This window comes from Parasteatoda tepidariorum, chromosome 2 (assembly GCF_043381705.1).
Source record: "Parasteatoda tepidariorum isolate YZ-2023 chromosome 2, CAS_Ptep_4.0, whole genome shotgun sequence".
Lineage (NCBI taxonomy): Eukaryota > Metazoa > Arthropoda > Arachnida > Araneae > Theridiidae > Parasteatoda > Parasteatoda tepidariorum.
Genome location: NC_092205.1, coordinates 18,437,855 through 18,457,365, shown reverse-complemented (window position 1 = coordinate 18,457,365; position 19,511 = coordinate 18,437,855). Strand labels below are relative to the sequence as shown.

The 19,511-nt window shown below is 29.6% G+C and overlaps 1 protein-coding gene across 2 annotated transcripts in view; it reads right to left on the bottom strand.

Moving 5' to 3' along the window:
• The window catches only part of LOC107442412 (hexosaminidase D), a 185,201-nt gene extending 175,887 nt beyond the window's left edge, over positions 1-9,314 (bottom strand). Inside the window, exon 1 of one of the 2 annotated variants that reach the window (XM_071177232.1) lies at positions 9,039-9,314. The gene's annotated coding sequence lies outside the window, so the exon portion shown is untranslated. The remainder of the gene's footprint in view (positions 1-9,038) is intronic. The other variant, XM_043043133.2, reaches the window with a different exon arrangement.
• Positions 9,315-19,511: the final 10,197 nt, after the last annotated feature.

The following is a 19,511-nucleotide window of genomic DNA, read 5'->3' as shown; positions in this document are numbered from 1 at the left end:
GACGAATTCGGTCGAATAACTTCTGGGTTATCAAATTTTAAAACAGTTGTTTGTTTACTTAAAATTTGATTTCTCAAGATTCTACTTATTTCGTTATTCGTTTTTTTCTTCTTTTTTTTGGATAGTGCAAATTTTGTTTTCTTTTTTAAGCAACATTTTGCGAAAAATTGAAAACAGCTTTTCGCACTGTTTTCATTACTATTATCTCTTTTATACCTCCAGAAAAAAAAAGGAACATAGATTTAGAGAGTATAAAAAAACGCTAAATACGAACTACATTTGAAGACTAACATTAAAGCAAAGCTTATTAAAGACAAAGCTTTGTTAGCATTCCAAAAGCAAAGAATTTAAAGTAGTCCGGTAAGGAGTTTGTTTTAAATAGCCAAAAGACATTCTATTTCGAAAATAATCCGGAAACAGGGCTTTTGACGACTTTTCCTCGCTTAACTTCTCTCCTTTCAAACTTTTTTTTTTCATTCGTAGCTTTTACAATAAGTTTTCAAAAGCTTTTATCTCGGAACAAAGTTTGGTTGAAAGCCAAACAAACCTTTCGAGAACAAAACGTCCCGTTGAGAAAGAAGCACTTGAAGAGTATGCAGCAGGCACGTCTAGAAGTTAAGAACGAGAATGAATCTCGGGGCCCATTATCACAAACCTTCTTGAAGTCAAGACTAAGGATTACCCGTCCTTAAGAGAGGCAAAACTTCTTAAAACAAAGATTAGGAAAACTTTCGAATGGGAGTTTTCCGAGCAGACGACAGTTTATGAAATACGCGACAAAACGGGAATTTTAATAACAGTGACTGACATTTTTTTCTTCTTCAGAAAAGACAAACATTATTATAAAGGGCTAAACAATTTAAAATAAACACGCTGTTCTCTTAAAAAATAAACCAATAAAAATTTAGAATGGAGAGATTTAGTATTTTCATGCAGCATCTCACACGTTCAGCATCTCACTGTTCTGTAGAAAATGCACAGTATGGTCACTAAAAATTCAAACACGCTCTCGTACGTAAATTTAAGGAGCGAAGTTAGAACAGAATATCTTCGGTTTTCAACAGACTCTACGTGCAGTACCTACGTACTCGAGTGAGTGAGAGGAATAATGCGGTTACGTGAAAATACTAACTCTGATAAAGAGATTTAGCACTTGCACGAAGCATCCCGCACGTTTATATACGTAAATTCTGCAGTTACATCAGAATAATTTCTATTATCTACAAAATTTGCGCAGAACATACACGCAGAAGGAGCGTGTTAAGTGTTAAATCTATCAATTGAAATTAAATGAAATGACAAGATAAGAATTTGATATAGAATTGTCACCAATTAAGCCTAAAGAGGTGGGGGGAGCAAACAAAATAAGAAATAAACACATAAAAAAGGGGTTTCTCCTAATCCTTTCCTTAAATCCGAGACCGGGTTGCCTCTTCATTCGAACTATATTTCTCTGTTCTTTTTTTAAGCTGTTTTTACAAGCTCTGTCGCCAAGGAAAATTTAAAAAAAAGCCAGTTTAAGTGCCTTATACTTTAAGCAATATATATATAATCCTGCTGTCAAAATTTATCAAAGCTTTAGAACAGACAAATAACTTAAATATTTCAAAAGTTATGGAACTATTTTTTAAAATCGCCAGTTTGACAAAATTTTTTCACCTAGATGAAACTTATCTTATTCTGAGTTTTGCAAATTTTTATGAGCATAAGTAATGCAGCATGGGATTATATTTAAATATTAAAAAAAAAAAANAAAAAAAAAAAAAAAAAAAATAGACCACAAACGCTTTTTATTTTCATAAAACTGTGGCTTTTCTCCATATTGAAGTTTTGCGCCATTTTCAAAATAAATGCAGACAGCACTGGCTTTAGATAGGCTAAACTTGACCTATTACAGAGATGAGTAACAGTTGCAATCTCACAGCAGTTATAAAAATAGCATATTATTCACAAAAAAGCATCATTTCATACTACGACGCAGCTTTCGAAAAACAGACTCAAACAGAAAAATGTTATTTTCACATGTCCGAAGTTAAAAACTTGAACAGCTTAATGATTCCAGATTTAGAGCTTAATCGATTGAATCTAGCAATAAATTAAATTACGAAAACATATATAGAAACATTTTTTCGCTTAATAAACATATCCTCTTGTCTACGGATTTGTATTGTTTGCCTCTTATGTTAACTGTGCTCAGTAATTGCCTCCCACACACACAGTATGCAAATTGCACTTTTAGTAGGTGTGTAATAATTCAGAAAAGGGCTCAAGAAACACCTTTTCTCTTCTCATCAACATGTGAGGGTGCAAATTATTATAATTAAGTGCTCTGTCTTGGCGATAAGCTTCTACCTGAATCTATCGAAACATAGAACGTTAATTTATGCTAGGATTAAATTCGAGATATACTGGAGTCAGGATATTCACAACTAAAATAAAACATATTTACTGGTAGCATTTAGGCATTGTGTACTTCACTTAATCCTAAAATATCAGTGTTGGGTCACCAACACTTATTTTTAAGATATGATGATTTAGGAAATATGATCATGAAAGTTAAGTAAAGAAAGACTGGACAAATGTATACGGGGCAAGTGTCTTTTTATTCTCAGGGGGGGGGGGGACATCAAGCATGCACCAGACAAATGGATTGCTGAGCAGTGGCACTTGGTTATATATAAAACTTAGCTAGGGAGCTTTCAAACTTATTTTAAATTTGAATGCCCTTTGTCATCTAAAAAAGACGAAAAAAAGTTTTTATAATTTTACATATCGTTTTTATTTTAAAATTACAAAAGAAAAAAAAATTGCAATGAATAAAAATTTACTATAAACTGGGAATAGCAGAATTGACAAACAATAGACGAACATTAAATAACATATCCCCAGTACTACACCCTTGTTTCAGACAAACTGCGCTTTTTTTTCTTTCAGAAAATGTCTTACTGGATGATTGAAAGAGGAGTCACAAAGGTTGCTTTGAGCGCAGTTTACCAACCCTAAGCAAGAGAGGATAAGATGTAGAAGCGCAATCCACCAGGTTTTCGAAAACCATTAGCGCAATTCAATATCACCGACGAGAATCAAGCGCAACCAGGAAGACTTGGATTCAATAATAAACTCAGAAGAACGGTAAAAAAATTGAACCCTTTAATGCTAATTCTATCTTCAGAATTTTTAAAACGAATAGCAAAATTTTGTATAAATGTTTATCACATTTAGGTATTTCACCATATCTCCGGAAACCTTTGGAATGAATACTACTAAACTTTTTGCAAGCAATTGTAAGACTCGTTTGTCCAAGGGTGATATCAGGCAAATTTTTTAATTTCTATTTACAATTTAATTTAATAAAGGTCGAAAGAACTGGGCATGCTATGCAAATTTTTAAGTCATTTTAGAAGGAGCGGCAAAAGAAACAGAATAAATATGTTCGCGCTAATTAATCAGCAAATTTTTGGTATATAAATCTTGAACCATTAGTAGCACATCTAATCATAAGATCAAAGGTTACTAAGGTGATGTTTTTTTATATTTTGCGCACTGTAAACAATGTCCAAAATTGAAAAATACTAATTACCCTATAACTTATGATCTAAAGATTGGACTCTCTTATGGAAAGATTGGACTGTTCTAAAATACTATCTTAATTGCCTAAGGTTCAGACCTTAAATATTATTATCATGGTTATATTGCTCGCGTTATTTTAGTTTGGATAATCGAACACGCATATCCAAACTTTCTTAGAATAAGCATACTTCTTTTTGACTGTATCTGAATTTTAAAATAACCACAAAAACCATAGTGAAACTCTATAACTCAAATATAATCCCATGAACAAAACTTTTTTATAAAAATTTTTATTTTAATTAATAATGATCCTAAGAGTAATCGTTAAAAAAATCTGCCAACACAAAGTGTGTATTCATTGAGATATTTTTTTTTCTTTCATTTCAGCATAAATTTTTAATTATCTTCCTCATTTACCTATAAGAAGAAGCTTTTAATTATAATTAAATATGATATTTTATTCTTCTCTGTACTATATTACACAGTTTAGAACCTTGAACAATTAATGCAAAAAAAAATTAAAAAATAAATAAGAAGAAATAAATTCATTTGATACGGATTTTTTAATTCATGTTGCTTCTGCTTCATTATCAAAATCATAACAAGGCACAAAATAATTGTAATCAACAACAAAAAATAAAATCTTACTAATTAAGAAATTTCTAAAGATCAACTTTCAATAGCTTTCAGAGAATACCTGTATGCCATCAAAAACAAAACACTTCAATTATTTGTTAATTTATTTTATAAACTTAGAAAAAAATAATTTGTAATCTAAATTCCTTTAGTGACAAAGCTAATGAGTTGTTTTGTTTTTACTTTCATTACAGCATATACATTGAAACTAATAAAGCAATTAAGAGATAATGAGTGATAATTCTACATTATTACAGTTTTGCTGTTATTGTTTCAATTCGGACAAAAAGTATCGTATGATTTATGTCTTAAAACTTTAAAATTTTTATTTGAAGATGTATAAAATTCTCATAATTGAACAGGACCAATATGAAACATAATCTAAATTCTTACAGTTAATCTTCAAGCAAAAAGTGAAGAAAAAAAATCTATTTATGGATTAGTTGAATGTCTTAAAATAAAATGAACTTAAATTTTAAAAACATAAGTTACTCTTATTAATGAACATGGCTAGATTTAAGACAAAATTTAAATTTTTACATTTTCATTATTAACTATTGTCTATTTATTAGTTATTAAATGTTTAATCTGAGCCAAAAAGAAAACAAAAATTAATCTGTCCTGTCTTGTTTGTATATAAATGAAAAACTTGTACTGAATGTCTTAAAAATTTTAAAACCATGAGTAATTTATCATGAATAAAAAGTAAAACACGTATAAATGGACCTGATAAATGACAAGGAAGAAACGTTAGGAAAAGGAATTCAAAAAATGTCTCTCAATATTCCAATATCAATATTAAACAGATCATCAACCAAATAAACCATAACTCTGTTTTGTTACATAGAACATAGCATTTGTTATTAAACTGAATATTGAAATTATATTTCTAAATACAAGGTGCTCTGTAAAGATGTTCCCTAACATATATTCTTAAAACCATTTTTAAAAAAATTCAAACATGAAAGTACGCACATCGGGGGTCAAAAATTATTTAGGCAAAGAAAAAAAAGCAATGCAAATCTGTCAAATCACAGTTTAGGACGTCCTAAACTTGTTTTGGACAGAACACGCAGGTTTTACTGTCTTAAAATGTCCTAAACAGACTAAAACTGTCTTAAAGTGTAGTAAAAGGTAATTAATAAGGTACAATCTGTCATTAGTAAAAGGTAAAAATTCTACATGTGTAATTATTGTTCATACAATAATTACAGATATTAATAAATATTTGATACTTTTTATACAATTTGCTTTAACTTATTAAAGGAAAATAATATAATATAATAGGAAAAGATTTCTAACTTTTGAAGCTCCACAATTCATTGGACAACAAAAGTGAATACCTTATCCTTTAAATATAAATAAATATGCTTTTAATACTGTTAAATTATGTTTTTGCATAAGGATAAATAAAACAATATAAAAAATAATAATAAACTTTTTTAATGAAATGAAAACTTGTCTTCATTTTGTTTCTTGTACAAAAATTAATCTTTTTTTTTTTGCAAAATATTTTTTTTGATTTGTGACATAATTTGAATAAAAGGGTTTTGGGCAGGACTTTTTAAACTGTGGATTAATCCATTTTTTCCTAAAACTTACCAACTCTGAGCAGATGTAATGAACAACAAGACAGATTTTATAGAAACAAGGCTACAATTATTAGAAACCTTCAAGTTTCCTTACCAAGGAACTGAGGGGAATTAATTATTGTCTATGTCAATAAAACCTGCTTTGATGTTAATTAATTACATCCATATTCCGCCTCTGTAATTTGCCCGATTTTTTTTTCTCTCACTTAAATATTAATCTGTGATTCATTAATGTGTATACTTTTATGCTTTGAACTTCAAGGTTTCTAAAAATGTAAACTAAGCTTGGTCACATCAGATCACCTTGGAACATTGATGATATGCTGCAATCTTATGATATTTGAATATAAGAGAGCTAAAAAATTTCCCAACTTAAAATTTAAGAAAAAAAAAGACAAAAACAATAAATATGTAACAGAAATTACCAAATAAATATGAATTTCAAACAATATCTCCAAAGAAGGCAATGATTTTTTATTCACATAGCAACAAGCTAGTTTTGTTCTAGTTATACAATAGTGAAACAGTACTCCACAGCAAACTCTTTATATAAATTTGAATAAGGAGCTCAACAGTGAAAGGGTTAAATGATGGATGGTCAACCTATAACCCACTAAGATTTATTTAAAATGTATTTAAAAAAATTTAAGAAAATTTGATTTTAAGAGTCTATTCAAATTTTTTAAATTTCATACTCGTGCCACACGTTACTGAATATAACACCACCAGAAAGTGGCTCTGCTGATAATTGTTTAACAACATAAGACAGTGTAGAGATTTAGGTTGCGTTTTAGGTTCAATGGTTTGAGTTCAATTTCTATTATGAACATAATAAAATCAAAATATCAATAAACTCCTAAAAAAATAAAACTTTGTTAGACTCTACAAGAACTAATTGTAATGTACTTGACATGTGATAAGATCTATAAATTTGAAAACCTAAAAAATTATTAGAACTAAATGCTGGCAGAAAAAAATGTCTTAGAATAAAACAATTTTTTATTCATTAACTTTTCAATAAACTTTTTTGTGAAATTGTCACATTTACCACCTTTAGTACTGACAATTATTATGAATTGAAAATCAAAAATTGAAGACGAAATAAATTTGAAAATGTTAACCATTTTAACACTTTACCGTATTGAAATTTGAACAGAAAAACATATAAATTTTAAATATTTTTAATAAGGGTTAGAGGTTATTTGAGTTACATTTTACACTTAAAAAAAAAAAAAAAAAAAAACATGGTTTAATTACCACATTATCTAATACTGTAGTATCAACGATATTGAATCATAACTATCTCTGTCATTTATTTTATAGAATGACAAACATTTCAGGAGAGAACTTCAAAGAATAGATAAAATCTAATTGATTTTAAAATAGAGAATGAATTGCATCAAATAAGAATGATGTATTTATTGAAAGGTAATGGTAATCAATGGAAAGACTCAGCATGTTTTTGAGTTCAATAACATCCATTAAAAAATCTTTCACAAGAAAATAAACAATTTCATTTTTACTATCTGGGTGTTAATGCAGTTTAGTCATGACTTGGTGATAAACAAACTGATAAACAAGCACAAATATCAGAGAGCAGGTGGTTATTCATACTGTGTAAATATTAGATTATATACCAACTGCTGAATCAAATTTTAATAATAAAAAAAGTGAAGATTAGCTCTAAAGAAGAAAAATAACCATCGCAACTCTCTAAATCTACTATAGCGGGAATCATTAAAAAATAACAAAAATTACTCAAAACCAGGGAGACAACTCAAAAACCAGGGGATAAATTTTGCAAAATATGTTATGATAGATTTATTTCATAACAAATACAATATTACATATTTAAGAAAATAAAACAAAATCTTTCATAAACTACATTTTGCACATAAAAAAAAGCAAACAAAACAAACAGGACCTGTCCACACTTAATGAAACCTTTTGGGACTAGTTGTAAATTAAATTATAAAAACGTTGATAAATTATTAATATATGTATGTATGAACAATAATACAGGCAAAAGAATAACAATTTATAATTAAGGATGTTACTAATTTAAGAAGTAAGCATAATTTTGGCTAAAATTTCCTGAAAAAAAAACATTAAACAATTATTTACGTACATGCTACAACTGTAACACGTAAATTAAACTACTTTTTTTTAAACACAAAACAAAATGTACTTTCTAAAAAAATATCATTACATAAATAAAAATTTTTGAATTAACACAACTAACAGAAAAGTAGAGTATATTTTAAGACATATTTTGTTATTCTACCCCCCACCCCCCTATCCTTTGCAACAAACTCTAACCATATTATATTTTCTAATTAGAAAAATCCCCAAACCTAAGAAATTAGAGAAGAAAAATTAATAACTTATATAATTAATAACCAATCAAGTCATTTTTTTTTAATCTTATCTACTAACAGTTGCCATATTTCAGATTAAATGCATTTCTTATTTTATTATATAGAAAGGAAATAACTCAAGTTATTTGAAATCAAACAATAAAATGTTCAAAAAAAATTTCTTTTTATATAAGATAACTGATAAACTATGTTGATCATGATTTTGCCAAATAGTGTATGAACATTTGAACTATATATTCCTTTTAAAGCAATATATATGGTTAAAATGTGGTTGAATCGCATAGTGAATTTGTCAGCACAATAAATTAAAGACATCAAAATAATTAACAAAAAGGAGAGTTATTTACAAAATAATTTCTAAAAATTGTATCTATGTTTTATTTATCGATTTATGACTATTCAGTCTCCTTATGCTGCATTAAAAAGTATATAACTAGTTAAAAACAAATTATTAATAACACTTGTTTTCTACAGGGCTTTAAATTAAAATCATAACCCCTAAAATGTGCGGCTCGATCTACAGAAACAATGTAAAACACAATACAACATGAAGATACAACAGTCTCTAATTAAAAGCATCGTACGATTTACATAATAAAACAAGATACGTCATATGATAATGAATAAAAAAAAATGTTTAAGCTGAAAAGAGATAAAAAATCTGGCCTTAGTGCTTCTTAATGTAATGTTATGCAGCTGATTTGGTGTTCCTAGAATTAACATAAACACTGCGAGAGAAAAAATCATTATAATCAATAAAAGTTCGCATGATATCTATCCCATTTCAAGACAGAATAAATTGCATTGTGCCGGTATGACACCGAAGAAAACAATAAGATAACCTACTGACAAGATAACTTACCTTTAACCTTGTTTACTTTCTAAATTTGGTCATTCGATTTTGATCACAGTTTATAATTATTGAAACAATACACACACACCCAACACCATAAACTTGCCAAATTAGAAACTGTAATCAAAGCAATATATTGAGAATGACTAATAAGTTGAATAACCAACTCGAGCTGTCAATATCCGTTTGCTTTTCTAACACACGAACCAATGGAGACGAATTTCAATAACAAGACAGGACTCTTGCTATGAAAATATGGCTTCCATAAAGAGTGCAGGGTTGTTCTAATTGAAGTAGATTGAAATACCGCCAAGGATCTCTTTAGTCGCCAAGAGCAGGATATCGAACACAGATCGAATAAACTATACTTCCTTCTTTTTCGACTTCCGCCACAGTAGCTTTCATTTTTTTTTTTTTTTAGGCCTGTCAGAATTTTAGATATACGCCAAGAATAAATTTAATAATCCTAAACTTATTCATATCTGTTTATTTATGTTGTTAACAAATATGTTTTTAAATATTTCATGCATAATAAAACCAAAAAATTAACTCATAAAAATTTTAAAATACGTACAATTTTATTTTAATTAATTATAAATATTTTTTATTCGCATAGACATAAAGCTTAAAAATTTTGGATCGATACAAAAACTGATTTGGATATGCCTTAAATATTCATTTCTTATTATTTCTGTCAAATAAATAAAAAATATGTTTATTATTACTACAGATAAATATAGAACTTAAAATTAAATACATATATACAATAAAATACAAACATTTAAAATAGTAAAACAGAAATGATTTCTTTAATGAAAAAACTTAGCATAAAATGTTTTGAATTTATTCAAATATGGAAATGAATAAACTAAAAAATAATTTTCTGATTATTTATGTTGTTAAATAAATTATAATATGTTTATTTTTATTTTTTATAAAATATCAAACAATAAAATAAAATAAAGAAAGTAAAAATCGAGCAAAATAGAAGTTCATTTACGTTATGGACTTTTCTAAATAAAATTTGAATTAAAAATACAGGGATTTTTAATTTATAATATGAAATGAATATTTATTTTTGAATTTCGCTTTATTAAGATTACTTCAAAGGTAATTTTAATTTACTATTTGTATTAATTTTAACTGAGAATTCCCGTTTTTTGCATATAAATAAAGAAAATTAAAAAATGTGATAAAAAAAAACTTTTTTGTTTCTATTAAATAAAAAAGAGTGGAATATATATATATTTTTAACAAACATTATAATCAATATTTTTTCGACTGAATGATTTTTGAAACAACTTGTTGATTATAACTAAATAACTATCAGTGTTATAATTAGTAACTTGAATATAACTAACTTTTATTCTAAACACAGCTTAAAATACGTATTTAAGAAAATGGACACAAATGCGCCTTTTCAATGTTAAACCCAAGCAGTCGAAAAAAAAAAGTATTTTTATTCAGAGAATGTACGTTATTCGTGTCTGATTTCGTAATTTAAAATATCGGCTGCACTTATTAATTAGCATCGTTGAGGTCACCCCCTTGAGCTACTAAAATTGAGTCCTAGAACGTGAATATCCGATTATTAGATCAAAAATAATTCAGGTTCACTGTTCGAAATTTCTCGGAAAAAGTGGTTAAATAAAACTTTCTTTGTTATTTCACCATATTCAGACAGTCAAATAACCATAAATAAGATGGTTATCAAACTGTTAATTGTGAGAAAAACCGTTTATTAACTGCTTTCATTTAATATGGTTTAAACAACCGGAATTTTATATCACCAACCAAGTTATCCAACCATTTAGTTCCTGGCAACTGCGTACATATTATAGCCAAAAGGGCTAATCTGTCAGTTTCATGACCGACAGAACTGGGGTTCGAGTCCCAGTGCTGACACCACAATGTTTCTCCATTCCCTTTTACAAATGAAGAGTTTCTAGTGTCCTGCACCCTCCAATTCCTATGGTTTTGAAACCATGCTAGTTGTAATTGGTTAAGAAACCGTAAAGGTAAAAAATGTTCTTAACCGTTAACTCCACAGTTAAGCAGATGGACCGACTGCTGCCAGTTATTTTATCGTAATTTAAGAATGAAGGTTCTAACATTGTAACGAATGCAAGTAATCCGATAGTGGGATGATTTTCCAAATCAATATTAAAATGCTAGTACTCATAACAATGTGCTTAAAACGAATTTAAAATGACTAGCTTTAGTCTGCTGCGAATTCGAAAATAATTTTTTCCTTCTATTTAAATGAGCCGTATTACTCAAAAGAGAGAAAAACAAAAGAAAATTTTTTGTGTATAAAAAATAATAGATAAACAGGTTCCTAATCTTTATTCAAAAAAGTGAAAAATGAACATAATTCTACTTTATTCTTTTTTTTTATTTTTTAAAACCAAACGTGTGGGCATTAGTCAAATTTCCCTCCTTCTCAAAAAATTTAAACTGCTACTTTAGAAATACTGCTATACACTTCAAAAATAATAAATTGAACTTGTTTATCTCGAACCTCGTTATCTCGAAAACCTCTTTATCTCGAAATTTCTAAAATTCCCTACGTATACTCTGTCAGAAATCAATATATTTTCCATGTTTATGTCGAATTTTTTTCTTAAAAACCTCGGTTTCTCGAATTTATAATAATAGAACACAAATGTCAAAACTTTCTTTATCAATAGAACTCGTAGACAGAGATGAATTTCGCGAATCCACCGGAAGTAGGGATGAACAGGTTGGGGGTGTTTCTTGGGATTTCAATCACTATCCCTGCACTTCCTTAACTAGAAAGGAATACAATGATTCTGGCAGTAAGTGAAGGGTTAATGAGCAGTGACCATCAGGGGTTAGCTTTTCAAAATAAAGAAGAAAGTTAAGAATAGAAATTCATTTTGACCTCAAAATTGCAACCAATGGCTCAAAGGATAATTAAGAGTTTTAAAGTGAACTATAGAAAACAGTTGGTATGCAAACTTGTAGATGTCATCGACGCAAAAAGTTAGTCGCTATCAGAAATACTGTTTTGCCTGGAGATATGTGTCTCTAAAAACTATCCAAAATGGTTTCAAAAAGCTGGTTTTAAGAATAGCTGTGGAGATGATGAATAAGGGGTTGAAGGCATCAGTAAAGAAGAAGAACATGTTAACGCTGGAAATGCATTTGTCAGAATGGAATGCAATAAAATCTGGATTCAATGTTGACCTTAATTTTGAGGATTTTTACAAGTCGACAACTGCCTGGTATTAACAGATGAAAAAATTATAGATAATGTCAAAGGAATATCAGATGAAGAGGAAGAAGCTGAAGATCATATTGATGAATCAAAAGTGAATGCAAAAGAAGTAGAAAAAGCTGTAGAATTCTTATAAACTGCTCTTGAATCCCAGGAAAATGTTGGCCATGAGGAATTCGCGATCTTTCTAACCTCAAAGGAATAATCGAAACAAATAAGGTTATATGTCAAAAATCTTGGAATTTTTTTTTTCAGTGTTAAATGTATGTTTAAAAAAACTGTTATGTGAATAGATGTATGTGGTATAATTAGTTTAAAGAAATGTCTATATTTTTCTACTAAAAACATTTAAGGCAGTTTTAATAGAATTTCCTGATTAAATTAAATTTTTTTAAAGTACCTGTATAACTCGAAACCTCTTTATCTCGAATTTTTCGCCTTTCCCGTGAAATTCGAGATAAACAGGTTCGACTGATAATAATAATAATAATAAAATTAAAAATAACGATTTTTTGTTGACCCCACATCTTTCATCGCCTTATTTCTCATCTTGCCGCTTAATATTGAATCAACATTGAAGAAAATGAATCGATCTCTTTTTTGTAACAATAAAATTTTAATACTTTTCGAGATGTAATTTAAATTTTTAATCGCTTGGATGATCTCATTACCTCCTCCCAACCTCTGCATGTCACATTGTATCATTTTTTTTCTTCAAATATCTTTTCAAATATCTAAATAGAGATGTATTAGTGACAGTTTATATAGGGCTACTAACAGCGTCGAACAGGTCTTAAAACCAGAATTAAAAATGCAAGATGGATAGAATAATCGAAAGATGATCAAGTAATGTTCACATACTGTAATGATCACATGCGTCAAAGTAAAACCGTGAAGCAAACTTTTTAAAAAATTATTAAAGTTTAATTTTTTTTATGAAATAAAATAAAATAGCTATTTATCTTAAAAATAGCTATTAATAATATAACCGCGAATGCATTCTTTTACGTTTCGTCTTTAACAGTATCAAATAAAGATAAATAAAAACTTTACTCCCTTTTCTTACAATTAATTTTTCATAAAGTTCGGGTTATTTTACTTATCTGAGAAAAAAAAAGGAAAATATAATAGCTAAAATTATTATAAGTATTTCACATTTACAAGGTTTATTTAAGCGCACTTCTCAAAAGGGGAAACAATTTACGTTAACCCTTTGACGCAGAATTTTTATTTGACATATTTTTCATACTTTTTTTATTATTTTGCCCTAATTTAGGTCAAAATAAGTGAAAAATATTACATTTAGAATGTTAATAATTTATGCTCATGAAATATTGCAAAAAACATCGGTGTCTTTTTCTGCATGAAAGGTAAAATCTTCCAAACAACAAATTTTCAAATTCGTACTTATTTGCAGATATATTTACTATAAGAGAAACTGTTATTCGTCGTAGAAATTTCTTTCATTTGAGAAATTAATGATTGATAAATGTTTAAATATAAATTTTAAAAAAATTATTTTCAAACTACATTTTTATTAATTTAATATTTTAATACAAATATAATAATTATGATAATCTAACAATTTTTTAGTAACTATTAGACCGTTTTTAATAATTTAAAAATACCAAAATATATTTCTCCTTGTAATTAGAGCGTCAAAAAAAAAGGGGGGGGACCAGTGTCCCATCTGCGTCAAATGGTCAACAACAGCTAATTCTAAATTCTATTACTATTTACGTCATATGCATTAAATTTTCACTTCAAATGCAAACTTTTTCTAATTAAATAAAATCAAAACTAATATTTTTTTCATAGAATCGTCAGGTCATTCTAAATAAAAAATTTATGAGAAAAACAGAGTTGCTTACGTTCTATTTTTTTGAACATTTTGAACAATCCTATGCATCACGTGTAAACAAATGGCATTTTAATAAAGAAATATTCAATCAACACCTTTAAAAAAATATTTATTTTTTTGCTATGAGAAAAAAATAATTTTTTAGGTATTGATTAAAAATGCTTGCAATAATTTATGTTAAGTCGTAGTGGCTCAGGGTTAAGAGCTTTCGCCTTCCGATGAGTAGGCCTAGGTTCGAATCCCAGCGGTGGTTGGTTATTATGAATTATGCTCTCGGATCGCGCTAACCAGTGCCGACGTAAAATATCCTCAATGGTAGACGATTAATGGAATAGAATCCCCTCACCATAGGGCTAACTGAAGCGAATTTTGTGGTTTTCCTCTTCATATAACTCCCAAATTTCTTCAAAAAGTCTTCTAGTTTGGTTCAATACTTGATCCAAGAGTTCCCTTGTCTTCTGGGTTGCGTTCAAAATGACAAGGGTACGGCATTGACAGTCGTAAACTCAAAATTGGGTCGGCTGTTCAACGCCAGTTATAATATATAACATTATTTATGTTAATTCCCTTAATTTGACAGAATTATAAATTTAATTTAAACTTTTAACTGCGAGTTAATTAAAGCTTAATTAATTGTTGTAAGAGCTTAAAGTTTAGATTTGTCTTATGCTCTCATCTTTTGAGAACTGCCCTTTTGAAGAATTGTAAATATTAAAATTTCCAATTACTTATTATATCTACTATTTTCGAAATGTCAAGAGAAAAGATTAATGCTTCTAAATATGCTTTTCCCCGCTCACTAAAATAAATTAATTTTGAGAGACTTCTACTTTTAATTTCTTTATTTTTTTCTGATTTTTCATAAATAATGAATCGAAATTTTTTTTTTTTTAAATTTAGTATAGGAATTTCTTGTTTTTCCCTATTTCTAATTTTTTTTTAAACGTCAAAAACTGCAAACCCATCAAAGAAATATAATTAAAAAACTTCTTTACGCGAACTAAACAACATTTACCGCTTACTTAATTAGTATGGAAACCTTTACTTTTTAATTTTTCCAGATTTCAAACAAAAAGGAAATAATTACAAACAATTTTAATTAATTATTTTGTTATTTCGAAAAATAACAGCATCTTCCTTTTAACGCATATACCTCATCAATTTGTAAAAGACATTTTTTTTAATGTTTTAAAATAGAAAATAAGGTCATTTTTTTTTAAAAACTGGAGCAAAAATACGAGTATGGAGGAGCGTCCATATAATTTAGATTTTAGACTTTTTTTCACCACTAACCTGACATTGTATGATCGTAAAATAATAATTACTTTACAATATACGAAACATTTGTTCAACTTAAAAATTAATTTAAACGTTCGCCTCATGAATAAAATAAAAATTAAAAATGGAAATTTTCTTTGTATAAAATGATTTGAACGTTAAAATAATTATCAATTATAATTAAGTGAAATGCTTCGGGTAAAATACTAATGAGCAATTTTTTTTTCAAAGGTGACATTTCTGCTTCAAACTGTTCCTTAATTATTGTTTCCTGATAAATACACCACTACTGAATGCTTTCTAGGTTACAGGTGCTCCATAGGTCTGAAATTTCCCCTACACAGTTGGAAACTTTTCGTAAAAAATGGTTAAATAGCAATTTTATTGATATTTTACCTTATCCAAGCAAAACAGTCAAATAACAATAAATAAGATGGCATTCAAACTTTTAACTGGGCGTTCATTAATTGCTTATACGGTTAAACAACCAGAATTTTATCGTACCAACTAAATTCACCTCATAAAACCACTTTGATCCTTGCTTATGCATACATATTATAACCGAGAGGGCTAATCTGACGGTTAAATCTGACGACAGAACGGGGGTTCGACCCCAACGTTGACACCAAAATATTACCTCCTTTCCTTTTAACACATACAAAGTTTCTAGCGTCATGCTTTCCCCAATTTGTGACCCTAGGCAGTTAGAATATGTTTATAGATGGCAGCACCAAAAAGTTGCTAAATTATCTCCAATGTCGAGTTAAATTTATTTTTTGCTGCTTTGCAACCACGCTAGTTCCAAATGGTTAAAAACCGTATAGTTTTGTATTTATAGTTTTTTAACCTTAGTAGTTGTAAACGGTTTCAAGACAGTAAAGGTTTAAAAAAAAACTGTCTTTTACCGTAAACTTTACGGTTAATTGTATGGACGGACTATTGCCGGTTATTTCAGCATAATTTGAGAATGGAAATTCTAACTGTGTACATGCATACGTTCTAACTGTTTAACAACAAAGAAGCACCTTTAAGTCGTGGGAGTTTTCACAAAACACCTCTCCTCAACAATTTCAAAATAACTCGAGGCCTTCAAACATTTAACTGACATTCAACACTTAAAATACAGCAAACAAACTGCACATAACATAAATTAAAAAAAATTCTTTCTTTTAAAACTATGCTCTTGATGACGTTTGATATGTCAACCTTTTTTGTGTCGTTAATACTACAAACTATTAAACAAAACTAACGGTCACCGCCAGTTACATGACAAAAAAATAGAACAAATGGAGATTAAAAAAAAAATTGTCTGCAAGTCTCACCAATCGCTTTTATTTTTAATTTACTGCTTTTTTTTAAACAAATATTTAGTTATCTATGATAATGAACTTGAACTAGATGTTATTCTAAAAGTTACTCCATTCAACGCTTACGTCTTATGGTCTTTCTTAATTTTAGAAATGAAAGAACAATGTTTAACATATTTTGGGAAATACTAGAAAAGGAAACCTTTGCATTATTAACATCAGCGGTTTTTTTCTTTTTAACGTTTAAAGAAACTTGATTGTAATTCATTTTAAATTTTTAATTTAAATGAATGGAGATTTTAGTAACGTCTTGGGCCATTCGTTCTCTCACAAATGAGCAATGAGGTTAGAGCAATGAAGCATACAAGTCTGTTATGATGAAACTGTTCATCTCGGTTCGCAGTTGCTGTAAAAACATTTTAAATCGACTAAACTTGAAAGCTATCCAACTCGCCATTCCAAGTTATCCCTGAAATGCTCTTTCGGTGACAAATCTGGGTATCATGCAGATCGGGGAAGGGTGGTAGTGTAGCGGAGGTATTCCTGTGACTTCTCTGCTGCGCGTGACTGAGTTTTGTATTATTTTATTTCGAAACCGTCTTTGAACAGCCGACCCAATTCTGAGTTTATGATTATGAATTCTCAACTTTGCAGCTTTGTAATTTGGAACCCAACCCAGAAGACAAGGGAACTCCTGGATCTAGTACTGGAACAAACTAGCCTTCGTGAAGGACTTTTTTGAGGGAACGAACACGCATTTTCTTTACATGGTGAGGAAAACCCCGAATATGTCATACGGTTATCCTGACGGATAGGGGACTATATCCCCTAATCAGTCTACCACTGAGGATGCTTTAAGTCGGCACTGTGACCGGTGCTAGCTGACTGTGGAATTCATATTTACCAGTCCTCGCTGGGACTTGAAGCCGGTTCACCTCGTTGGCAGGCGACTACTCTATCCAATAAAACACCACGGCTTCAGCCTTAGACATTGAAAAATGTCTCCTGCTTGCCTAGGCATGAGTGACATGGGGCTAAGATGTCACGAACGTGCCGCTGGGCCATCATGACGCCGTCGATCCATATTGGGGGGCATCATGCGTCGTATGCGTTGGCAGCTTATACCATCTCAACAGTTAAATAAGCTGTATGTAGGTGTGCAGAGTAGGCAGGATTGAGGCGTTCACCACGGGGCATCCACTCTGTTTCATGAGTGTCGCCACTGCTCAAATTAAATCTGGATTCATCATCGAAGACGACTTGGCTCCTTTCGGTGCCGTCCGAACCCGTCGAGGGCAACACCACTTCGAACGATGACAACAACGAGTGGGTGTCAATCCTACTTACGCTGCACAGCAGCACATCGCTTCTACAACTGATGCAATGATATGAGATGCCACCGTATAAGTAGGGTGACCAGATTTTTTCGGGCAATTCCGGGGACACTCATCTCTACCCCCCCCCCCCTTTTATCGACAGAAAAAATTTGAAAAAAATTTTGATCATTTATCTTAAAAAATATTATTTTCTTTCGTTTACATTTTTTTTATAATTTAGTACATAAATTATATCTTTAAAATCGTGATCATAACATTTTTACACAATTTTAAAATCTGTTAACAAAACAGTTGTATTGCTTTTAAAATTATACTGTTTCTAAACACCGTATTTTTCTGAAGAATGAATCTTCTTTAAAATTTCAGGATTTTTTTCGAGTAATTGAGAAAATATGTCACATGAAAAATCAAAATTAATCAGTACAGATAAAACCGCTTTCACAGTATTCACATGCATTCGCGATTTTTCTTCAGTTCAATAGTTATTTATGCGCGAAAATACCCGTTCTACAGGCGCATTGCTGCTTGGCCAGCACATTGCAAGCTCAACAATTCTTTTGATATTTGTAAATGGTATATTGTTTTTTTGAAAATAATTGTTTATTTCGCGCCATTTGTCTGTTATGTGTACGGATTGGTACCATTTATCGTCTTTTGAATCCAAATAACCTTCAAGATAAGTAAACTCGTCAAATAAATCGTCGGAATTAACATTCAAAATTGCACATTTTGAAGAGAGAGACAGAACTGCCTCGTCGAATTCAGACCGTGAAGGCTTACAATCTAAAAGAAGGCACTTCAAATCAGACATATCATCGTTGTTATCGTTCCAAGCTTCTAAATATGAAATCGCAGCTTCATAGAATTCTTTCGACGTTTCTAAATAAGAATCTTCAGTAATGATATTCTCAGCAATCAATTTAGTCAATTCAGGTTTTACAACAAGTGGAACAAATTTGGCATTCTTTCGTGCTTTCAATTTAAATATCAAATCCTTGACAACCGCTCCAGATTCAATAACACATTTGTCATCGCTTTCAATTTTCAAGATGCTTTGATTAAAAATTGCAGCATGCGAATGCGCAAAAAACAACCATAACTCGGTTGTTTCACTCTCAAAATAATTCTTCAAGATTTTTGGGCACTTTTTTTCAGACAACATAAATTCTTTAAGAGATAAATAAATTTTAATAATTCTTTCTGCAGCAGGAAGTAATGTCAACCACCTAACATGAATGTGTCCTAAAATTTTATGATATTCTTGGTCAGCATACTCACAAAATTCTTTCAGTCTTTCAATTCGGACTGTGTAAATTTTAAAATAACTAAAAAGTTTAGATACCATAACTTCAATATCTACAGGCAAACAATCAAAAGCAGTTTTAGCGCCATTATGTATAATATGCGCATTACACCCAAAACCAAAAATATCTCTTCCTAACTCAGTTTGAAGTTTAG